A 23,935-nucleotide genomic window follows, 5' to 3' on the forward strand; every position below is an offset into this window, starting at 1 on the left:
AGCAGCCTGACTGGCGGGAACGTTGACAAGTCCAGAAGGTCCGGGAACCAGACCTGCCTCGGCCACGCCGGTGCGACGAGGATCATCCTGCACCTGGGCTTCTTGAGCTGGCTGATGAGGCGGAGCAGCAACGGCAATGGAGGGAACGCGTATAGAAACAGGCCGTCCCAAGGGAATGAGAAAGCATCGCCCATGCTCCTCGGCTGTGGGAACCTGCTGGCTAACCTCTGGCACTTGGAGTTCGCCGCCGTCGCGAACAGGTCGATCTGGGGTTTGCCGCATCGTTGGAAGAGTCCATCCACTTGATACTGGCGCAGTTCCCACTCGTGGCACGAGCGCAGCTCCCTGCTGAGTGAGTCGGCGATGGTGTTTTTTATTCATGCCAGGTGGAAGGGAACCAGAAATATCCCCTGGGCGACGGTCCAGTGCCACAGATCCTGGGCCTCCTTGGATATGGGCTGGGGATCTGGTGCCTCCCTGCTTCCGCATGTAGAACATCGTGGTGGTGTGGTCGGTCAAGATCCTCACCACTTTGTCCTTGAGGAACGTGAGGAACGACTTGAGCGCCCAGAACACTGCACAGAGCTCCAAGTTGTTGATGTGAAGAGACCTCTCCTCCGGGAGCCAAAGGCCTCTTGCGTTGTGCCCGTCGTGAGGTGAGCCCTGGTGCCCCACCATAGGATCGCCCGACGGAACTCCTCATCGAGGGGGATCCTGTCCTCGAAGCAGCCCCCCACCTGAAACCAACGGGCCTCGAGGAACTCCTGTAGCGGACGCATCCGAAGTCTGCAAAGGGGTACAAGGTAGATGCATGAGGACATCATCCCGAGAAGGGACTTGATGGACCTCACCCTGGCCACGTCCGTGGCTAACAGTCGCCATACCTTGCCCAGGATGGTTTTGGTCCTCTCCTCTGAAGGGGAGGCCAATTGCTCCACTGTATCGAGCTTCGCCCCCAAAAACAGTGCTACTTGCGACGGAACCAGGTGGGATTTGGGGTAGATGGAGAACCCCAGCTCCGTGAGCAACCGGACAGTCTTCGCCGTATGATCAACGGCGAGTTCCCTTGACCTTGCTCGGATTAGCGAGTCGTCCAGGTAGGGGTAGACATGGATCCCCTGCCGGCGCAGCCGCGCCCCCACTGGTGCCAGGCACTTGGTGAAAACCCTGGGTGCCGACTTTAATCCGAACGGTAGGGCTCTGAATTGGTAGTGGCGTCCTTGAACCACGAACCTGAGGAACTTCCTGTGCCTTTAGAATGGGGATGTGGAAGTAAGCATCCTCCAGGTCCAGCGATGATAGGAAGTCGCCTTCCTCCAGCTGTCCCAGTACGTGCTGGAGGGTGACCATCCTCAATTTCTGCGCCTTGATGTATTTGTTTAACCGACACAGGTCTAGGAGGGGGCGCCAACCGCCTGACTTCTTCCTGATGAGGAAGTACCTTGAGTATACTCTGGAGACCCGTAGCCTCCTGGGGACGAGCTCGATGGCACCTTTCTTGAGCATCGCATTTACCTCCAACAGCAGTTGAGGGACATGATTCTCTTTCCTGGCCACTTCTTTAGGAATTCCAGTGAGTGCCCGTTGGCCAGGGTGTCCAACACCCAACGATCGCTGGAGATGGACTCCCACACCCTGACAAACTTCGGCAGTCGGCCTCCCACTGGGGTGCTTCGGTGAGGGCCCGACCACCCGGCCGGGTCAGTCTTGCTTGGAAGCGGCTTTGCCTCTTTGGCCTCCTTGGCAACGACGGCGCAAACCCCCTTGCTTGCCGCAACCTCTGTAGGCCTCCTGGGAAGAGGAGCGGGCTGCCTGGCGGTAGGTGGAGGTGTCACCGCTGGATCCTTTGAAGGCACCCTGTCTGCCTCCAGAGCTCCAAAAGGGCCGTCGCTGCTGAAGCACCCCAAGGGCCCGGGCCGTCTCCGAGTCGGTCTTGATGATCTGTAGAGACTCATCCACCGCCTTACCAAAGAGGTAGTTGCCGTCGAACGGCATGTCCAACACTCTGGCCTAGACGTCCTGGCGAAAGTCTGTCGCCTTGAGCTGTCGTTGGAGGCAAACTCCGTTGCCCAGTTGGCAAAATCCGGTATCAGCAATGTCCGATGCCACCGTAATGGCGTGATCCGACGCCACCTCGCCATCCTGCAGAATTTCTAGGGCCTCCGCCCTTTTGTCATCAGGCAGGAAATCTAGCTGAGGAGCTATCTTGAACCAGAGCTCCCTGTCGTAGCGGGCCATGATCGCTACGGTATTGGCCGACTTAATCGTCGTCGCCGCCGACGAGATGACTCGTCGTCCCATAGAGTCCAACTTCTTACCCTCGCTGTGCGGCGGGGAAGTGGAAGTTGAAGCCGCCGCGCCCGCTGCCTTCTTCTTAGCCACTGCCGAGACGACCGAGTCTGGTGTGGGTAGGGCCCTGAGTCACAAGGGGGCGGCATCGGGGACTCGGTACTTCTTCACATACCTGTCCCTCTTGGCGGGTGTCGTGGCAGGGTTCTTGAGGACAGCAAGCCCCTCGTCCCAGATGTCGAGTAAAGGCACCGTGAGGACCGTCTTCCGCTTAGCCTCTCGTCGTTGGTACAGAAAACCCTCCTTTTTCTGTTCTTCAGGGCAGAGCTGGAAGAGCTCGGATGCCCTGGTTATCATGGCGTGGAAAGAGCCAGCCTCGTCGGCTGGGGATGCCCACGCGGGGGGCGGGGGGGCTGACGACGGGATGTCTGCTGTGTCCTCGCCGCCGTCGTCATCCTTCCCCTTCGCCATATCCGTCGCCGTATCCTCTCTCAGCGAGGGGGATGAGGGGTCCGCGGGCCTCGCAGGCACGAAGGGCGGAGAGGGGTGGACTCTCCTCCGCTTGTTCGGAGGGTTTCCCGACGGGCCTGGTTCTGGATCCTCCGTCGGGGTCTGTGGTAATCTCGTCCTTATCTCGGTACATAAGGATTGGATTGCCAACAAAATGGCCGCCGAGCTATCCTGGGGCTGGGGCAATGGCTGCGACGGACGGGATGGCCGCTCCACTGGGCCCTGTTTGTCGTCCTCGTCGCTATCTTCGATCACATCAGCAAGGACCGTCCCCTGGGATCGAACCACTCGTTGAGGTTTATGAACCTCTCGATGAGGTCTATGGACCTTTCTTTGAGGCCTCTCTCGGTCTACACCAGTTCCTCCTCAGAGGCTGATTCCAAGTCTGTAACGGCCACCGCCCCCCCCTTTTTTACAGCCGGGGGCTTCACTGGGGTCTTAGCAGTGGGCTGAAAAGAGGATGTAACGCTCACCTGGTTCCCACGGGGCGCTGGTCTAGTCTGGATTGCTGTGGCCTCTTCTAGCGTGATGCGCAGGACCCGGAACACCGATTGGACAGGACCTCCAAATCGTGCTTGCCTGGCCCGTAGGAATATCCTTCTGCAGATGAGAAAGGGGATTAACAGTCTGCAGAATAGTGTGCTAGCTCCCCCCTTTCCCCCTTCGTTCCTCTCTAACTTCCTCCAAACCCCGGTTTAAGCTCACCTTATGGTTTGGAAGGATGAACTCTCCATCCTGCTTCTGGTGCAGGGGCGCGTGTTCGTCCAGTTACTTCACTGATTTTCAGAATGGCGCTGGCAAAATCCACTTGACTTTCCTGAGCGATGCGCCGTAAGTATGAAAGTTCAAAGTTCAAGTGAGGCCCCCTTTATGTTGTCTTTCTAACCTGTGATCTGTCCTTTATTTCAGGTGCAGAATGAAGGCGATGCGTCGAGGGGTTAAACTGCCGAGGTGAGTAGTGATGAGGGCGATCCCTCTAAATGTCCTTATCATTCCCAAGAAATGTCTCTTGTCCTTTCCCCATAGGGGCCGGGGTACGGTACCTGCCAACAGGGCAGCGCTGACCCGAAATGTGGAAGAAAAGCTGGTAAGTATTATGGCTGTTAATCAGGCTTTCCTTCTGTGTTCCTTCTGCTCACCTTTTGTTTCTTCCTCTCTCCCCTAGGTGCAGAGATATGGCATCCGATGCTGACAGCCGCGATGGAGCCGGGAGATGTCTCGAGGACAGGTGAGTGAAGCGTGGCGCTGCAGCGAGCAACGCGATGCTTTTAAATGGAAGTCTTTCTTCAGGGATGCTGGCGAGAAGATTCCGGATGCAGGTAAGAAGTTTGAAATAGTCCTTGGTTTTCACCTTTCTCTTCTCTTCCTTCCTTGCAGGTCTTCCAGGTTCGAGGCGGGCGTGGCTGGAGTCCAGGAGCAGACACGGTGAGCGTTAAGCTGCAGGAAGCAGAACAACGCAAAGCATGAGCTGCTGTCTGGGCGTGGCTTAAATACCCTCCAAAGAAGTCCCAGGTATGTATCCTTCCCCAACTAGGTATGTATCCTTCCCTGGCCACGCCCGAGTGAAAAAATAGTCCCTATGAAAAAAATAGTCCCTTTCAGGTCTCAGGGAGGATTGAAGCGTGCAGCATGGTCTGCATCAGGTAAGTGCACAAAACACCTCCCTTTATGAGCCTGGCGCCTATGGCGCCAGGACTGATGTCCAACATGAGCCTGGCGCCAAAGGCGCCAGTACTGAGTCCAAAGAGCCCCTATAAGGGGCCGTTGGGCTTTCACCAGAGGGCATGATGCCTGCTTCCGGGGGTGCTGGGCCTGGCCTGGTGCTCCGAGGGTAGGCATCATGACAGCACTCCCCCCCCCAAGGCCCCTCCCAAGGTCGTTCCTTCTGGAGGTTTCGGTTTGTTTGGGAAATTCCGGTGGAACCTTTTTACCAGCCGAGGTGCATGTACGTGATCACTGGGTTCCCAAGACCTTTCCTGAGGCCCGTACCCTTTCCAATCAATTAGATAGAAAAGTTTTGATTTTGAGATCTTAGAATCCAAAATGTTCTTCACCTCGAATTCAGGCTCCCCATCTATCTGAATCGGTTCTGGTGGCTTTGTTAATCTGGTTCCTGGGTGCACTGGTTTCAAAAGTGACACATGAAAACAGGGTGAATCCGCATGTTAGCTGGTAGATCGAGCTTGACTGCCACTGGGTTGATTATAGCTTTGATCGAGTAAGGGCCTAAATACCTTGGATTAAAAGTTTGAGGCCCCTTGAGTGATAGGTGTTTGGTAGCCAACCATACTTGATCCCCTATTTGGTATGGAGGCGCCTCTCTTCGATGCAGATCGCATTCTTTTTGTATTTCCCTTTCGCATGTTGCAAATGTGCAGTTGCATCCTTGAAGGCTTGAGTAATCGTAGAATGCAAATGGTCCACTGCAGGCATTTCAAGGCTCAGAGGTGAGTACAAGACTGAAGTACGAGGGTGATATCCATATAGGGTATAAAAGGGGCTCTGACCAGTTCCAGAGTGTATCGAGTTATTGTATGCCTATTCTGCCACCCATAAAATGTCCTTCCAATTACCCTCTGATTGGTGCAACATACATCGTAGATATTGTTCAAGGGTCTGGTTCGTTCTCTCCGTCTGACCATCGGTCTGTGGTTGGTGGCTGGTCGAGAGTCTTACGTCGATTTGTGCCAGTTGACAACACTTTTTCCAAAAATGAGAAATAAACTGGCTTCCCCGATCGGAGACTAGTATGGACGGGAATCCATGCAAACGGATATTTTCGATGAATTCTTTGGCAAGAACAAAGGCTGAAGGTAATCCTTTCAACGGAATAAAGTGGGCCATTTTGGAAAATAAATCCACCACGACCAGAATAGTATTGTAACCATTACAAGAGGGCAGGTCCGTGATAAAATCTAGTGACAGGGTGTGCCAAGGTGCTGGTGGAATGTCTAAGGGCTGAAGAAGACCGGCGGGTCTTGTCTTTTGACCTTTGTTTTGGGCACAAACTCCACAGGACATCACGAAAGATTTAATATCCTTTCGCCAGGAAGGCCACCAGAATTGTCGTTTAACCTTTTCCTCTGTTTTGGCAATGCCAGGATGTCCTTCCATCAGGGTATCATGATGACGGGAAATAACCAGTTCTTGCAATTCCTTTTCTGGCAAAAATAAGCGTCCTTGGAAGTAAGGTAAGCCATCCTTGACTGAAATGTTAGACCCCCTTTTGATCCAATCCTGCAAGGCTGAAGAGTCCAGGAATTGTTTCACTCGTGCTTGAATGTCTTCAAGGGTTTGTAAAGTGGTTATCCCCAAAATTCTTTGTTCGGGAATTATCGGCACAGGTTCTGAGTTTGTGTCTATTTCTTCCATTCCAATTCGGGATAGAGCGTCCGCCTTACCATTCTTATAGCCGGGGCGGTAGGTGATTACAAAATCGAACTCAGCAAAGAACAAAGCCCATCGGAGCTGTCGAGACGATTGAGCCTTGGCAGTTTTTAAATATTGTACATTTCGGTGATCAGTGATCACGGTGATGGTATGCCGGGCGCCGAGGAGATAATGCCGCCAAGCCTTGAAGGCGGACTTAATAGCTAATAGTTCCTTATCGGTGATCGCATAATTTATCTCCGGCGGCGAGAACTTTCTGGACCAAAATGCTACGGGGTGCAGTTGGTTGGTTTCAGGGTCTCTCTGAGACAGGACAGCTCCCATGGTTAAGCTGGACGCGTCGGTTTCAACTATATATGGAAGATCGGGACGCGGGTGCTTCAAAATAGGTGCGGACGTGAACTTAGCTTTCAACTCCTGAAAGGCCTGTTCGGCTTCCTCGGTCCATTCAAAACGTTTATTTTTTCACAAGAGTGCAGTGATGGGTTGCACCACACGTGAAAACTCTGGAATAAACCTGCGATAAAAGTTGGCAAAACCAAGCATGCTTTGGACACCTTTCACCGAACTAGGTGATGGCCATTGAGGATGGCATCCACTTTCCGTGAATCCATTCGGACCCCTTTAGGTGTCAGGATGAATCCGAGAAACTCAACCTCGGTGGTATGGAAAACACATTTTTCCAGCTTGGCAAACAGTTTGTGCTGGCGCAGTTTCTCTAGGACGGCCCTGACATGCTTTCTGTGATCAGATTCCGAAGAGGAGTACACAAGAATGTCATCGATATACACGACAACACAGACATCGATGAGTTCCCGAAGGACATCGTTCATGAAGAATTGGAAGGCTGCAGGCGCGTTGCACAACCCGAAAGGCAACACCTGGTATTTGAATAGTCTATATTTCGTACGGAAGGCCGTTTTCCATTCGTCGCCTTCTTTTACTCGTACCAGATGATAAGCCCCCCGGAGATCTAACTTGTGTATACGCAAGCGTCCTTCACCTGGTCAAGGAGTTCAGGCATCAGAGGCAGAGGGTAACGATTTTTAACAGTTATCTGGTTCAATGCGCGGTATTCGATACAAGTTCTAAGGTCGCCTTCTTTTTTAGGCACGAAGAACAAAGCTGAGGATGCCGGGGACTTTGACGGGCAAATGAAACCATTGGCGAGGTATTGATCTAAATATTGTCTCAAATGCAGATTCTCTGGTTCAGTAAGGGCGTAAATCCTGCTACAAGGGGGTTGTGCACCGGGCACCAGATCGATTTGGCAATCGTACGATCTGTGGGGAGGTAACGTGTTGGCCTGTTCCTTTTGGAAGACGTCCTGAAAGTCTTGGTACTCTGGAGGTAGTTGCACGGGGACAGAGGTTACTGATGCTAGATTAATCTTTGGATTTTCTGGGTAGCAGGTTTGTGCACAATCCGGGAAGGTTATTCTCTTCGCTCGCCAATCAATTCGAGGATTATGTGTCTCTAACCAAGGGATTCCGAGAATAAGCTGAAACTGTGGAGCCTTGATTACATCAAACACAACTGCCTCCCGATGGCCATCCGGACCTACAAGTGTCACCTCAGCTGTGGAATGTGTTACCGGTCCAGAGGCAATTTCGGTTCCATCTACTGTGGTGATGACATCTTTGTTGGTTTTAGGACGCAGAGGGAGGTTTATCCTAGAGACCAATTCTCGATCCACATAGTTTGCTATAGCCCCGCTATCGATGTATGCCTTTATAGCATGCAACCGTTTAGGCTGTTCCGGATCTACGAGGACCATTGGCACAATGAAATGCGAGGTCTGAGAGTTAGTTTTCAAGCTCGGCAAGCGGACCCCTATGCTTGCCGGGCATGGTCGTTTCCCGATACAGAGTTTCCATGGATTTTATCAGCGGCTCCTACCACCTTCTTGGGCGGCTTAACCGGGCAATCTCGTAGAAAGTGTCCAGAAGACCCACAATAAAGGCATAATTGCATCGGTCGTCTTCTTTCCCGTTCTTTTTGAGTTAGGGGTCCTTTAACACCTCCGATTTGCATAGGCTCCGAGGCATCAGCCCCCTTGGGGTTAGCGTGGGTCTTGGCCAACACCCGGGTTTCAAACTTGGACCGATCTGCTTTTCTGTTTTGCAGCCTGTGATCCAATTGGACCACTAAGTCTATATATTCAGTGCATTCTTGGGGCGGATTTACAACTTGTACCAGGGCATCTTTAAGTTCTCTGAGTAGACCTCTATAGAATAACGTGATTCTTTTATCCTCTGGCCAACCAGTTTCCACAATTAGTCTATTGAAGGTTGCAATGTAGGATAGAAGGCCTTGATTGCCCTGTCGCAGAGATAGAAGTTCGTCATCCAGAGCCTGTCCCTGGGAGTGTTGAGCAAATAACCTTTCCATGCTTGTTTGAAATCCTTGAAAATCACGAAGAATAGGGTCATCTTGAGTTACCAGTGGGACTGACCAATCGGCAGCACAGCCGCTGAGATATGACAACACAAAGGCTACCTTGGTCTGATCATTAGGGAAGGCCCCAGGTGTGCATAGGAAGTGCAAACGACACTGATTCATGAATACGGCAAATCGTTTGGGGTCCCCAGCAAAGCGTTCAGGTGGGGCCAGCGGCATGTTTCTAGGTAGATTAATCTGCACCGGGTTACTGGAAACCACAGGTGCGGGGTTCCCCCCGGAACCGGGTAAAGGAGTTTGTCCAGCTTGACCTTGCAAAAGCTGTCTAGCCAGGTCATCAGCTCTATCCTTTATTACAATCACTTCCCTCCTGAGGGCACTAGTCTCTTGATGAGCGGCGTGTACTTCGGCCCGTAATTCCCCCAGTAATTGGGCCAACTGGTCAGTGTCGGAAGTTTCCATAGCGCCTGGGTGGGAATTTGTAGGAAGGCTTCGCGTTCTGTAACGCTCATCTGGTTCCCACGGGGGCGCTGGTCTAGTCTGGATTGCTGTGGCCTCTTCTAGCGTGATGCGCAGGACCCGGAACACCGATTGGACAGGACCTCCAAATCGTGCTTGCCTGGCCCGTAGGAATATCCTTCTGCAGATGAGAAAGGGGATTAACAGTCTGCAGAATAGCGTGTAGCTCCCCCCTTTCCCCCTTCCCCCTTCGTTCCTCTCTAACTTCCTCCAAACCCCGGTTTAAGCTCACCTTATGGTTTGGAAGGATGAACTCTCCATCCTGCTTCTGGTGCAGGGGCGCGTGTTCGTCCAGTTACTTCACTGGTTTTCAGAATGGCGCTGGCAAAATCCACTTGACTTTCCTGAGCGATGCGCCGTAAGTATGAAAGTTCAAAGTTCAAGTGAGGCCCCCTTTATGTTGTCTTTCTAACCTGTGATCTGTCCTTTATTTCAGGTGCAGAATGAAGGCGATGCGTCGAGGGGTTAAACTGCCGAGGTGAGTAGTGATGAGGGCGATCCCTCTAAATGTCCTTATCATTCCCCAGAAATGTCTCTTGTCCTTTCCCCATAGGGGCCGGGGTACGGTACCTGCCAACGGGGCGGCGCCGACCCGAAATGTGGAAGAAAAGCTGGTAAGTATTATGGCTGTTAATCAGGCTTTCCTTCTGTGTTCCTTCTGCTCACCTTTTGTTTCTTCCTCTCTCCCCTAGGTGCAGAGATATGGCATCCGATGCTGACAGCCGCGATGGAGCCGGGAGATGTCTCGAGGACAGGTGAGTGAAGCGTGGCGCTGCAGCGGGCAACGCAATGCTTTTAAATGGAAGTCTTTCTTCAGGGATGCTGGCGAGAAGATTCCGGATGCAGGTAAGAAGTTTGAAATAGTCCTTGGTTTTCACCTTTCTCTTCCCTTCCTTCCTTGCAGGTCTTCCAGGTTCGAGGCGGGCGTGGCTGGAGTCCAGGAGCAGGAGCAGACACGGTGAGCGTTAAGCTGCAGGAAGCAGAACAACGCGAAGCATGAGCTGCTGTCTGGGCTTAAATACCCTCCAAAGAAGTCCCAGGTATGTATCCTTCCCTGGCCACGCCCGAGTGAAAAAATAGTCCCTATGAAAAAATAGTCCCTTTCAGGTCTCAGGGAGGCCTGAAGCGTGCAGCATGGTCTGCATCAGGTAAGTGCACCAAACACCTCCCTTTATGAGCCTGGCGCCTATGGCGCCAGGACTGATGTCCAACATGAGCCTGGCGCCAAAGGCGCCAGGACTGAGTCCAAAGAGCCCCTATAAGGGGCCGCTGGGCTTTCACCCGAGGGCATGATGCCTGCTTCTGGGGGTGCTGGGCCTGGCCTGGTGCTCCGGGGGTAGGCATCATGACAGCGGATTCCCATCGCGGCAGCAGGAATACTCTGGGCCCAGAGGCCGTTTCCATTGGCGTAGTCTCAGCCGGCTCTGCCAGGGTCGCAGAGACCACTTCGGTAGAAGCCTTAGCCGGGTAGATCAAGGCCCTCACCACCTTAGGTGTGTCCCAGGCCTTTGACTTGGGGGGGGGGGGATCAACGCCTCACTCCCCCTTCGAGATCGACCGGGTCCGCTCCAGCGGCCTACCCGGGTTCTCGGACTTCCTCTTCCCTGAACCAGAGCGTTGGCTCGTGGTCGAACGTGCCGGGGGAAGTAGCGCCCTGCTTGGCAACTGAAGAGCCTGACCTTTCGGCGCTCCCGGACTCGCGGTGCTTCGCCTTCTGTTGGGCCCCCGTCGCTGGGGCGCCCTCAAAGGACTTAGAAGTCCGCACAGACTTCTTCGCCTTCTCACTTACTGTGCCCTTCTCCAGCCAGGTGGCGAGGTGGGAACGACGATCTTGTTTGGTCCGTTCCGAAAGGTTCTTGCAGAACGCACAGTCCTTCTCCACGTGCGTCTTGTCCCCATGGAGGCAGTAGAGACATCGCGAATGCTCGTCCTCCTTGAAAACGTTATATAATCTGCATCCAGGGCAGTTCTTGAACAGCTTGGATACGGGCGTCGAGCACCCTTTGTCCTGGGCCATGTCCGTTGAGGTAGGCCGTAGATCTTCCGGAATCCTCCAAGAAGTGTAAACTCGACGAAAACTTCACCCTTGAAGAACCTTGGCGTGGAAGAATTCCGAAACGGGTCCCCGTTATCGGAAGTAGAAACGGTGGAGCTTGAGGCTCAATTAAACCAAAAAAATGAGAAAATCTCCTGAAAAAACGTGAAAACAGTAAAAAACTCGAGAGCTAAACACGAGGACTCCCAACACTTGAGCGTGCGGTAAAAATCTGAGGATGGCTGCCAGAGGCGGGGTTTAGGGAGAGGGCAGTCAATGGCTGGGGGCAGTATGACCCAGAGATCAGTGATTGGTTACTACTAAGAAAGACAGATCAGAAACGAAACTGATACTGATTTTTTCTTTACCGAGGATTCCCAGCCTGACGACGGGGAATATTCTTGAGCATGTGAATCCATGCCAGACCCCATGCTTGAGAATGTCTTCATTTTCTTGTGGTTAACTTTTGGCCCCCTGGGCATCTTCCTGGGCGCTTATGAAGTCTGCGACCCTCAGGGCGAGGCCTATTATGGCTCTTAGGGACTTGCGACCATTCACATGGTCTTGGACGTTGTGATCGTCTTGATGTCCGTCGAGTCCTGCTCTTCCTTGTTAAGGATTTGAATCAGGCAATACACGCGGGTCTCGCCTAGCATGTAATGCAGAAATGTAATACTTCTTTATTGCGTTTATAGGTTCAATATTCTGAGTGATATACCATTCACATCACACCCTTCTCAAAATACCCCCCAGGTAACACTGGACCAGAAATCAGACTGGTTGGTAAAGGTATTATTTATTTATTAAAATTCAAATCAAACACAAGTTTCAATATATGGGGCAGCCATCACCAATGTGGTGACAAATACAAATCAGAAAATAAGTAAGGCAATTGAATTCTTTTGAGCAGCACAGAAGATAAAACGCAGATAAAAGAACAGTTTTGGTTTGTAAAAAAGATAGCGTTAAGTTAAGATTCCCCCTGCAAAGTTCTCAATTCACAAATGAGCAATTCTACACAGATGTAAATAAGCAGCAGGAATTTAGGAATGACGAACAGCGTATATGGTTTGAATGCAATCTTCCCTCCACAAACAGAGAGAAACGCGTTTTTGGAAAGTTACTTTTAAAATTACATTTGAAAATGGCCTTGTGAAACAATGAAAAGTGTGCAAATATCCTTAAATTGATTTTAAAAAAAATTCCTATGGGAGCAACACTAAACAGGTCCTAACAAACATAATCTACAATATGAGCAACAATACACACTTTGAATCAGAATGGGAGTATGGAAATACTTTGAATGGGCAAATACACGTGTAAAACTTTTGCAAAATTGCGAAATCCTGCCTGATTTTCACTATACGATTTTAAATTAAAACTGGTCAAAGATCCGGTTTCTGGTTGTGGATGTAGCTATAGGTCTTAGGTTTAACTCAGAGTTGAAATTAAGTCTCTAGCTATAAAACTTAGGAAGTTATGTAGGTTTGAATGAGAGGTGTTTTTGAAAATAAAGGCGCGGAAATGAAAACAGAAATCAGTTTTACAATGACAATTATGTTCTAAACTAGAGTATTCAGGCTGGTTACCAGTTTGAAACACAGTAAGATCCAGAGTGGTCCGCGGAAACCAACCCCAGCACCTCCGTGTCCGCCTTGGAGGACTCAGTCGGATTACCCGTGGGATGATTTTAAGAGTTTGGGATTTCACAAGACAAAAGGATTTAAAAGAAATAATTAGTAGCACAAGAAATCAAAGCAAGGTTTCAAGACTGGTGTGACACTATTACAAGTTCTTAAGTAAAGAGAGGATGGGTTATAGGTTGGGATAGGACAAGGCAAATATACTATGGGTTTACTATGATTCCTATTTATTCTTACAGTCCACTGTAATTTAAGATTGTACCGTCAGGTTCTGGTCATCACGGATTGGGTCTACAGACAGCAGGACACCTCTGGCGGAATTGGATCAGCTGGGCGATTATGGCCAACGGACTGGCACCTCAAACTGGACTGGATTGGCCCTTCTGGTTGCTGGACACTGAAGATCAGTGGATGGCGAGTTTCAGCAGGCAAGCATGGATGGTAGCGAGCCAGACTGGATCAGAATTGCTTCCCTGAAGTTGGATGGTTCTGGATTTGGGACAAGCTGAAAATGAGTTCAGCAAATGCTGAGGTCTTGGCTTTTCAAAGTCGTCTAGAATCAGGACAAGATGAAGAATTCTGGAACAGGGCACCATGCGGAAATCAGGATATAGTCAGAAATCAGTGTGTGTGTTGTGAGGGTTCCTTATTTATCATGTCATGTGACATCACTCAGTTTATGGTAGGGGCAGAATTACAACCCACAATGCTGTGATAGGTCAAAGGCACTTGCCTTTTTCTGATTGGAAGACAGAAAGGGCAGTCATATTTTATGATGTGACTTGGGAACTCCCACAGTTATTTGGACCAAACTTTAACTTTTCCCAAATACACATTTCTGTACTTATGCCCTCTAATAAAATCAGACACATACATTACACATTTTGGGGGTTACATTTACATCCAACTCCCACGTCAGTGAAAGCTGGCTTTGTCTTTCTGTTGAACTTTGTCAATTTTAAATCAAAGATTTGGCCTAACAATTCCTAATTCGGTACATATATGTGCAATCACCCCTAGAACACGGGTATACAATATTAGGTTTACAGCATTAATAGTCTTTGTGCAATTAATGTTTTTGTGTAACTTTGGTTCCTTATGCAGTATAGGGTTCCATCACGTCTTCAAAGAAAGAGCATAAAATTAGATTTACAACTATCCACTCTTAGATTTATCCTTCTTGTGGCGAAGTTAAAAGTCCTTAAAGCTCAATTACAAATAGGCATTTAACCACCAAAAGTCCTTGGCAGTTTTTTTAACTTTTCTTTCAACTGGCAACAACTGTCAAATTCCTTTGATCAGGGTGGGGATCCTCTTCCTTGAGAGGGAAGTTTCCTGCCTGTCCATTAGGATCCTGAGGTAAGGGCGGGGGCAACTAGATCCCTAACCCCTTTCGAAAAATCTCTTATAACAGACCGCAGGGACAAACACCTTATATCTAACAGCTATAAACTAAGCCTGAATGCGAACCACACCACTAGATGCTCCAATTACATGAGTGCTTGGGAGGAGACACTCAGGGAACCGATCTCGGAGGAAGACTGGGAGGGACTATGGCACAATATCCCAAAACGCACCGAAGCAATACAGATGAGGGAATTCTGGTACAAGCTAATGACGCAATGGCACTACACCCCCTTTGAAACTGAAAAAGAACTACCCCAGCTTGACAGTTATGTGCTGGAGGGAATGTGGAGGGGAAGGGGACTGGCTCCACATCTGGCGGGGCTGCAGTAAACTGCAAACTTACAGGAAACAAATAGATCAGCACATGCACATGATCGTTCTAACAAACATCCAGAGAGGCCCGAGGAAGGGGATATTACATACATGCCAACACTCCCGATTTTGGCGGGAGACTCCTGATTTTTCAGTGAAAAATTTAATTTTTTACATCCTCCTGCCGAAAATACATCTTTGACCAATGCATTCCTATGGTACAAATGTCTCTCGATTTTTCGGAGGAAATCTCCCTGCCAGGTGGGTCGGAAAGTTGCCATGTATGATATTAGGCCTACACACACACCTGGATGGAACAAGTGGGCAAAACCCACCAAGAAAGCATATGCGATCCTGTCACTTTCAGCACTGTTGGTCATTGCGCAGAAATGGGAGGCGAAGGACCCACCTACGGAGCATGACTGGTTCTTGAAAGTCTGCCATTTCACAGCGCTAGAGTGGATGTCATATATAATACCGGGAGTACAAGCAAAGTTTGCAACAGCCTGGGAGGAAGTTATGGCCTTTTTGAATGAGAACTACAGAAAGGGCCTATGCTCGCACACCCTTCACATATTCGAAATAGGGTGAACATTGATCTGAGACCTGAACTGGATTGGCGGGTGGTGCAGAGAGTGGGGTGATGGGTTTGGTTTCTTCTCGTTACTTTGATGGCAATTTTCAGTTTGTATTGTTACTGTCAGCAAAGAAAATCAATAAAAAGATTTTTTCTTAAAAAGCCACAGAGCTTGCAACTAAGAAAACCTCCTAGTCGAAGTGCTTGTCACTAAAATGCTGCCTTAGAAGTGATCAGACAATGCAAATGATACCATATGATCAAATGGATCCACTGTGACAAATGCCAATTCACGATTCAGTCCCCAAAACTGAAGTACAAAAATCTTGGGTGGAGAAGCCTTTACAAGTCCTTTCAGAAACTGGACCATAGTCATAATGTAAAGAAACAGCTCCTCAAGGGTCCTTGGGAAAACAAAAGGGGAGGCAAGATGGCCCATCACTGTACCAATGTTAAAGCCACCTTTAGTCAAAGACAAAAAATGATCATAGAATCGTACAAATAGGGCAAAACAATAGATCCATGTTCTGCTAATGGCACCATACTGAATATCTGCGCCAATGGCAAGCATAAGATTTGTTGTATTGGGAACAAACCAGCAGACCTCATCCCAAGAACATACTTGGATATCTCAATTCTGGATCGCAGTGTTTCAAGGTGTGTTTCTTTGATATCCGTAATGTAGACACATGGTGTAAAGAATTGCCAGCCAACACGTGTTTCGAACCTGAAGGTTCCTTCTCAAGGCAGGTTTTGTAATCTAGATCGGGGATGGAGGGGGTTCTGATCAGTACACGTCGTGTGGCAAATTAGTCAAGATTGGTCTCGTTGAGATTCATGGCCGTTGCCGCTGTTCATCAGGTATGCTGCAAACAAAGTGAATGATCCGACGATCACTGCATCCAGCGTGAGAATCTTTGTAGTCACAAGATCCAATGGAATTTTCTTTCTGCAAGGTAACCAAGACCTCCCACTACTCCCTTACAAGAGGTGTTCGGTTCACCTCTTCCCACCTGTGACCTTGCTCAGAACCATTGAGACCATCAGATCAAATATCAAGCTCAGCACAGGAGTGTCCTAGTCTAGAGCCCACTTTTCCTATCTCAATATTAACCTCCCTCTTCAAATACACCTTAGAAGAGCTGTTGTCATGGTCATCTTGATGCCCAAACCAGAGGTTACCTTCTCAGCACAATCTAAGCAATTGCACATGGTCTCTCTTGTTTACATACAAATGGCAGTTGTATTGCTCATCAGAACCTGGACATTTGTCTCTGGTTTAACATACTGCAATGGTAGGTGAATTGCCCCACACTCCAGAAGGTTGAAATTAAAGGATTGCTCTGTCTTTGCCCCACTCCGTTTCAACTGCTACTTGAAATCACTTGCTGGACACCTTCAATACCCCTTTTCAAATGTATGTGGATGATATGCAAATCATCTCCAAGAGGCTAAACTCTCACAACCCAGCACTAGATATCACTAACTGCATGGTCACCCTCAATGACCGTGGGGTATCAATTAAGTATGCCTAAATTCTGCAAATATAGAGCTCAATCACTTAGGCACATTGCACAGGTCACTCAACAACAAGTCCATGTGATGGGGTATTAGCCTTTCAAGTGTGCATGCTTAACTAGAATAATTAAGAACCACGGCTGGCTAAACAGGGCACATTGAAGGAGATTGGCTGTGAAATCCCACGTTTGAAGTATCCAGCAAATTTGAGAAGCAACTCTCAAAGGATCCCTCATGTTGCCCATAAACTGACATTGGGCCTCATTACGAGTCCGGTGGCAACCAGCCGGTTTTTCCAGCTCGGTTACCGCCATACTCGTATTAACATTCCGCCTCTGTGACTCCCGGAATTACGAGGACATTACGACCCTGGTGTCCCGGGAATTCCAGAGGCGGAATTCGGTTAATACCCATTCCCATTTAGGACTCAATGGGAATGGGGAAGTGGAAACACCGGCACCAACTCGTGATGGTGCTGGTGTTTCCACGTCTGCCTGCGGGAACATCACCTCCCACCTGCAGGACTCGGGATCCTGCGGTCCAGAATTAACAGTGGCGGCGGGTTTACCGCCAATGTTATTTCCGGACCGTCCGACCCGTAATGAGGCCCATTGTTTGATTATAAGAAACCACTGCAGTGAATGCATTGCCAGTCTGGATTCTGGGATCAAGAAAATGTACGAAGCTTAGCAAGCTTAGGAATGGGCCATATTTCTGCATTTAAAAAACTGGCGTGTTGAGATTGTGTCAGAAGTGGCTGGAGCGTTGTGGCATTGTTACGGCGCGGCTTGACATGTGTTGAGGTCCTTTCATCAGAGGTCCTCAGAATTTGCAGTGAGCGGCCCCCTTGCCTCGCAGAGTGGTGAGCAGAGGTAGTGTGCCCAATGGATTTGTAGCCGGGAGGATTGAAGTGTGTGTTCCAGCGACCTCGCATTTTTGTAGCCGGCAAATCAAGCAAACTGGGCAAGTTTAGCTCCTGCCTTTTGCACCCAAGAGAATTAAAGGAGTTAAAGGTACGTGACACAGAGTACCAAGTTTCTGGCATTAAGAGCGAAGTATCGAGGAGAACTTTGTGGATTCCTTCTACTCTGACTCCATCTGTGCAAAGTTTAGTTTAACAAAGCTCTATTCAACAAATACGATCCATGTTAGTGATCACGTTTGACTTTGGTTGGTTGTGTTAAAAGGTATTGGCATCAGGTTACACCCCCTTGAGTAGACCGGGAGCGTGAAGGTTAACACAATGGATGCTCTGGACCCATTCTACGCACTCGTAAGCTCTGCTTACTGAGTGAAATGAAGTCAATGAAATAGGTGACCTCTGGCAATCAAGGAACTTTGGTTAATTATGGTAGCACGAGGAGTACCGAGGCTTCAGCTAAAGATGAGGGAGACTTTTATTGGGTGGATCCAGTTTTTGCTGCGGAATCGGCCTTGCCTTACCAGTGACCATATGCCAACCTGAGCGAAAAACAGTGTCAAATTTTGTTAAAATTCAGTACATGGGTCGCAGGTCTTTTCCAGATGGGCTGGATCTGGTGGAAAAAGTTGAAAACTTGGAAAATGACCAAGGTGGGACAGTCAGCGAACTGTTTAAAGATCAAAACTGGTTATCTGATAGAGAAACCTCTGAATGTAATTTATGTGATTCACTGAAGCTTGTTGCTAGCGGTCCTACATTAGCAATGACACCAAAATAAATGCAGCAACCATAATATGTTGCAACATACGGCACCTAACATTTGTCTTGGTAACATATGGAGTGTGCAGGAGGTGGAAATGGCTGTGAAAACAAAAATGACTGCTGGCTACTTAAATAAAATACCTGATCAGCAACAGCTAAACCATGGTCGAAGTGAAGGAGGGCACCCATGTAATGGTATTAACCAGGAAGGGTTACCCTCTCCTTTGCCTTATACAGCTCTGGTTAAATCTTTATTTCAGAAAGTCGCAAATTGCAATGGAAAGGACAGGGTGGCTCCAAATCCTCCAATGTATGGTGTTGACCCATCTGAGGAGGAGAGTTGAACCTGAGCAAGTGAACTGTATGGCACTGTCGAGGACTGAAGTGCTGTTCTCACCCGATACAAAAAGACCATCATATGTTCAAAAAAGATCTTTGCCACAGAACAACATCTTGGAGCTTGTCGAAGAGCTCTTCAAAAAAAGTCCCATGTGCAAACAAAATGAGGTCTTCTGTAGACAAACACGAACTATTATTCACACGGGTAGTGTTGGAAAATTAGTAGAAGTGATTGCAGATTTGGAGCTGCTTGAGTCAACGCAGCAACTATAATCTGAAATGGTTGTCATTGCGACTAGACAGAAACCAAAAAAAATTGAAAGTTTTCTACGTATGCCACTCTTGCAGTCTACTGACCTCATGCTTCAAAAAAACAAGTATAGTTGAGGATGGCCAGATTGCAGGACCATCAAATGTATCGTTGGAAAACACACAACTAGGCTTTGGCGACCTTCCTTAAGAAGTAGATTGCAAAGATGACTAAAGCCATGGCTATGGAGCGGACCCCCTCAAGAACTATGGGCAACTTCTCTCCAACTAAAAGGTATGTAGCTACAGTGATTCAGGACATGCCAGACAAAATAACAAGTGATGGCTTCGAAACCCAGTCTGGTGAAAAATATGAGCATGTGCTGCTGCAAAATAATAACACAAGTCAAGAGAAAGTTCCTGGTGCAGATAACGAGACTATGATTAAGGAGAGAACTGATCCAGTGAGATCAGAGCATAGTTTGATGGAGCATCCGGTTGACAAAGAGTCATTATAAAATCCAGTACCAAGAGGGACTAGCTCCTCAGAGCTGCTATACCACCTACACCCCTGCTTAGCCCGACTATGAAAATAAAAGAAAGAAAAAGAATGTAAAATATCGAAATGTAAACAGAAGTTATCAGTGCCATTGTCAGGGAGTTGGTGGTGGTGGCGGCATTGACACTGGTACCATGCGTGCTTTAAATATTACTTTGGCACCGTTCCTAAAACTATATGAAGCCTTAAATGAAAACCTGAAGGATCACTCTACCATGTTAGCCATGATGCATAGAAGGCTTTGTTACTGCTGTGCAGGGAAACATGGAGGAGGACATGGAAAAAACTGTAAAATTACAAAACGTTTGAGCATTACATTTTTGAGCCCAACAACAAGAAAGTAAAAAAGCTACAAATGGATCAATACCAGCTCCAGGATAACGAGAAGAGAATGCATCATATGATTACAGATAAAGTAGGTTGTCCTCATGACGTGGTGGAGCAACTCCGGCAAAGGACTGTAGAGGTCCTGAGACCTTAAGTAATCCGGTAGGAAGGGCTGAAAGAAACAACAAGTCGGCCCGAAGAAGGACAAATCGAGGCTCCAATGACTCTTCCAGTCTGTCATTTCACATCCATTGAAAAAGGTGACAAGGAGGACAAAACCAGCGTGGTCGTTGGGGAAAGGAGCAATAAGTGCTATGCTTAATCAGGATGTGGAAGATTAAAGTAGGGAGGCTTAAGGACCCAATGAATCAACTGCAATAGATAACCAATCTTTTCAAGAAAAAAGATGAAGAAATCAGAGGTGGAAGTCAAACGATTCAGGAACATTTCTGAGAAACTTAAATATTTCACCAACACCGGAAAAACAGCAATTCAAAGGAAATAAATAATTAGATGTCAGACATAGTAAGGCAGTTGAGCCTTGGCTGGGGGTGGGGGGCATCCTGTAGATGGAAGTGTTCTTATGACTTGTACAGCAGTGGAATCTCCTACGGCTTCTATAAAGCTTTCAATGGATTTCTCAAGGCACCCAATCGAGGAAGAACAGACAGCCATAAGAAATCATATTGTGTCACAGACAGTAGTAAGCACTATGGAAAATGAAATATATAAAGAGAACACACTTGATGGGTTCAAATTTTATAGAACGGTGCAAACGTCAAGTGAAACTATGAGAAGGCTGCAGGTGGGCAAGGAGAGAGGTCATAGATCAGCGTAGGTCCCCAGCATTTTTAACACTGAAACAAAGGTGCCAGAAGTTGACCAGATCTGTTTTACCACAAGGTGAAACAGCTTCAAGGAAATCTACACCCTTCGATCAAGAACAGAAAGTGGCGGATGTTGAATAAAGACTCAACCTTGTCTTTTGTAGCAATGGAGAAAAAAAATGCATTGTGACAGGTTGGAAGGGCTCAGCACAATGTAAAACAGAGCAAAGTGTAACCAAAGTAGATTTATTAAGAGAGGCACAATCAATTACATTCTTGGAGATGTTTGATGCTAATTACCCCTTTGTAAGCCTTGAAAGATTATTTTCTACGGGGGATGGTCAATTATTGAATAGATATAACACGCTCAGCTTATTTCTATTTCGCTGTATCCCGAAACTGAGGCCCATTGAAATGAGGGACATTGAATTGGTTGAATTTTCAAAAGATAATCAGCTGGATAAGGTTTTATTATATTTTTCTTCCAGTCTGGTGAAATGGTTGCTGTTAAAGGAAGCTGAGGGCCTACTTCCACTGGGTTTTGATCTGAGAGAAATACTATCACTTCCCGACGAAAAAAGGGGTAATCGAGGACTCAATGAGAAAGTGGGATTACGAGAGGCTCAGGGAAGACTGCCAGGCCGATGGGGGGATTGGTGAACTTCCCTAAACCGCGCACTCTGACGGCCCTAGTGGTTGGGGGAAAAAAAAAAACAAGATCTAGAAAAGATAGAAAGAATTCTGTTTTTGATACCTGTAGGCGGTACACGTGGAGCACAGAGAAAAGTGGAGTATGAGGAGCCGGAAAGAGAATACTAGAGGGAGGGGGTTCTTGGGCTTGGCTGTCCAAAGACTTGGTAGTGAAGAAAAGGGGAAATTAACGGCAGGCTCTGTTGAGCCGGGTGAGGGTAGTTTAGCTTCTTGGAATACAAGAGGGTTCAGACATCTTTTTGCTTAGGGGGATCCGATTCTTGAATCATTTACTATTGTGTGCCTACGGAAAACCTGGCTCCGTGAGGTACCAGTACTTAATGGCTATTCAATCTTTTTGAATCCCGCTTTCATTGGCCTAAAAGGGAGACCAGCTTTGGTCCTCCTGATTGCTCTAAAGATTGGGTCTAACATGGAAGTGATTGTGGTTAAACATCCAAACCCATATTTACAAGAGCTGGTGTTACATAAATGTTGCCATGTTGCCTAGAAACAACTTTATATACTTTGTATGTATTATGTAACGTCTACTGGAACCCAAGAGGTATTGAAGATGAAGAATTCATTGAAAGTCTGGCGGACACCATAAATGAAGGCTGTGAATACACTCAGGACCCTAATATTATCTGTGAAGATTTGAATATACCAGATTTGGGAGTGGTAACTAAGAGGAAAGAGGGGAAGAGGCGAAACCAAATAGCATTGACAAAAGGAGGTTATTGTGGGTGGGTGGGGGAGAAGCTACATGCAGGAATCTGCACATGCCAAATGGTTTGGTAGAGGGGGACATTCGAGGTGGATTAACTTGGGAAAGCGGAGGAAAGAAGGCTGCAATAGATTACATCTTTGTAAGTGGAAATCTCCTACCGTTAGTTTCAAAATTCGAAGTTGTGTCTACCAAAGAAAGTGACCATAATATCATCCAAATGTCTTGGGATAAGCAAATACAGATTGTTGAAAGACCAAATGCGGTAAACCTTGAAGTGGTGCAAGGTCACAATCGGCTGAAAATGAAGCACACAACATAGCCAAATTACATAACAAGACTATTAGGAGACAATAGAAGGGGGAAGTAAAAAATAAAAACCCTATTATCGACTATCCTTGATAACGCAATATATATCTTCAGTTTGTGCAAACAGGAGGATGGACTTTGCTAGTAAATACACTTACATCTCTGAGGTACATGAAAAAAGGGCCCTTTAAGCAGACCTAAAGTGAATAAAATTGAGTGGAGGGACAAATAAACTACTACTCTTGAAAAGGTGCACTAAGAATATAGGAATTGGGTGAAAGCAAACAAATGGAGAATAGAACAGACTGATGCAGAGAACATGCGGTCAAAAATTCAGAAGAAAATAAATTAAATCTGGCAATTGATCAATTGTAGTGTCGGAATCAGCATGTGTAGAGCACTTTACACGATTGTTTGAATCACCTCACAAGACTGAAGATCCATTCTGTGACCTAAGGGTGGTAAGATTGGAACCTTTCATTTGAAAAGGAGGACCTGTTGGAGGGGGCGCTGTTGAGCAGCACTGGAAATGGCTGCCTGACTGTAGGGCTCCGTCTCAGGCGACATACTGATACAAAATAAATACTGAATTGTGCCTGCTAACTACGAATTTAAAGAGGGCAAAAAGGAAGGCTTGGTGCTGCTGCTGACTAACTCTGCGAGCCCAAGATGAAGCGAGATCACCGGGATTTGCACTATAAAAAGAGCCAGAACTGACGTCCGAGCGGAGACAGTGCAGGAACACCTGAACACGCAGATCCAGTGGCCTGCAAGGGGAGGGGTAGGTTGGCGCTGCAGGATCTCTCCTCCATGAGAGCTAAGCTCCCCGACCAGTGATCGCATCAGCCGATGGCTCAGAGAATGCGTACCGCGTGCTAATGGGACCGGCCTGGCCCCATATAATGTAAATGGCAAGTTGGCGTAACACGCAAGGCCTTAAAATCCTGGGGGACAACATACAAGATTGTGATAAACTGTGAAGCTGATGCGCCCGGAACAGCAGTCGGAGAAGAACATGGCCCGAATTAAATGCACAAACAGGTCAGTTCTGGAAGGCGGCGGGATGGATTGACCTTGTTCTCACGCTGGAAAGTACCCCTCGCACCTTCAGGTGCTACATAATTTAATCCATGTCAGATCACGCCCACGATTCCCCACTAGTATACGATGGGCTCACGCGCCATACAAAGAATGGCTCCTCGGCAGGGGCCCCCCCTAGTGCTGACGCTCTCATCGGGCAAGTCAGTGTATGAGGATCAAGGGGGCGGGGGCCACGCAGGTCACCGCCCAGAAGGGGGGTGGGTGACCTCATCGGCAAGCGACGCAATGAAATGCGCCCTAGCCGGAGAACCTATAAAAGGGCTCTGCGCATGAATGCAGCCTCATTATCCGCCGACTCCCACTATTGTTGGAGTGTTGCTGTCCTGTGTTGGCTGCAGTCGTGGCCTTGGTTCCAGTGGAGAGTTCGAGGTCGGTGTTCCGGGTTTTCCAGCGTCAGCAGGTTTCGGTTCCAGTCGGTAAGAAAGAAAAGAAAAAAAAAAGGTGAGTGAGGGTCGAGCGCAGTAGAAGGGGTCACAAATTCTTAGTGAGGGTTGCCGGGTACACGTGGTGGGGGGCACTGGGG

General features: G+C 48.1%; 1 protein-coding gene across 4 annotated transcripts in view; it reads right to left on the reverse strand.

Moving 5' to 3' along the window:
• The window catches only part of PNLDC1 (PARN like ribonuclease domain containing exonuclease 1), a 1,498,562-nt gene that overhangs the window by 291,626 nt on the left and 1,183,001 nt on the right, over positions 1-23,935 (reverse strand). Inside the window, exon 19 of one of the 4 annotated variants that reach the window (XR_011281806.1) lies at positions 13,049-13,291. The exons of the other annotated variants lie outside the window; for them this stretch is intronic. The gene's annotated coding sequence lies outside the window, so the exon portion shown is untranslated. The remainder of the gene's footprint in view (positions 1-13,048; positions 13,292-23,935) is intronic. 4 annotated transcript variants of the gene reach the window in all.

This window comes from Ambystoma mexicanum, chromosome 12 (genome assembly GCF_040938575.1).
Source record: "Ambystoma mexicanum isolate Mex_15411 chromosome 12, UKY_AmexF1_1, whole genome shotgun sequence".
NCBI classification, from domain to species: Eukaryota; Metazoa; Chordata; class Amphibia; order Caudata; family Ambystomatidae; genus Ambystoma; species Ambystoma mexicanum.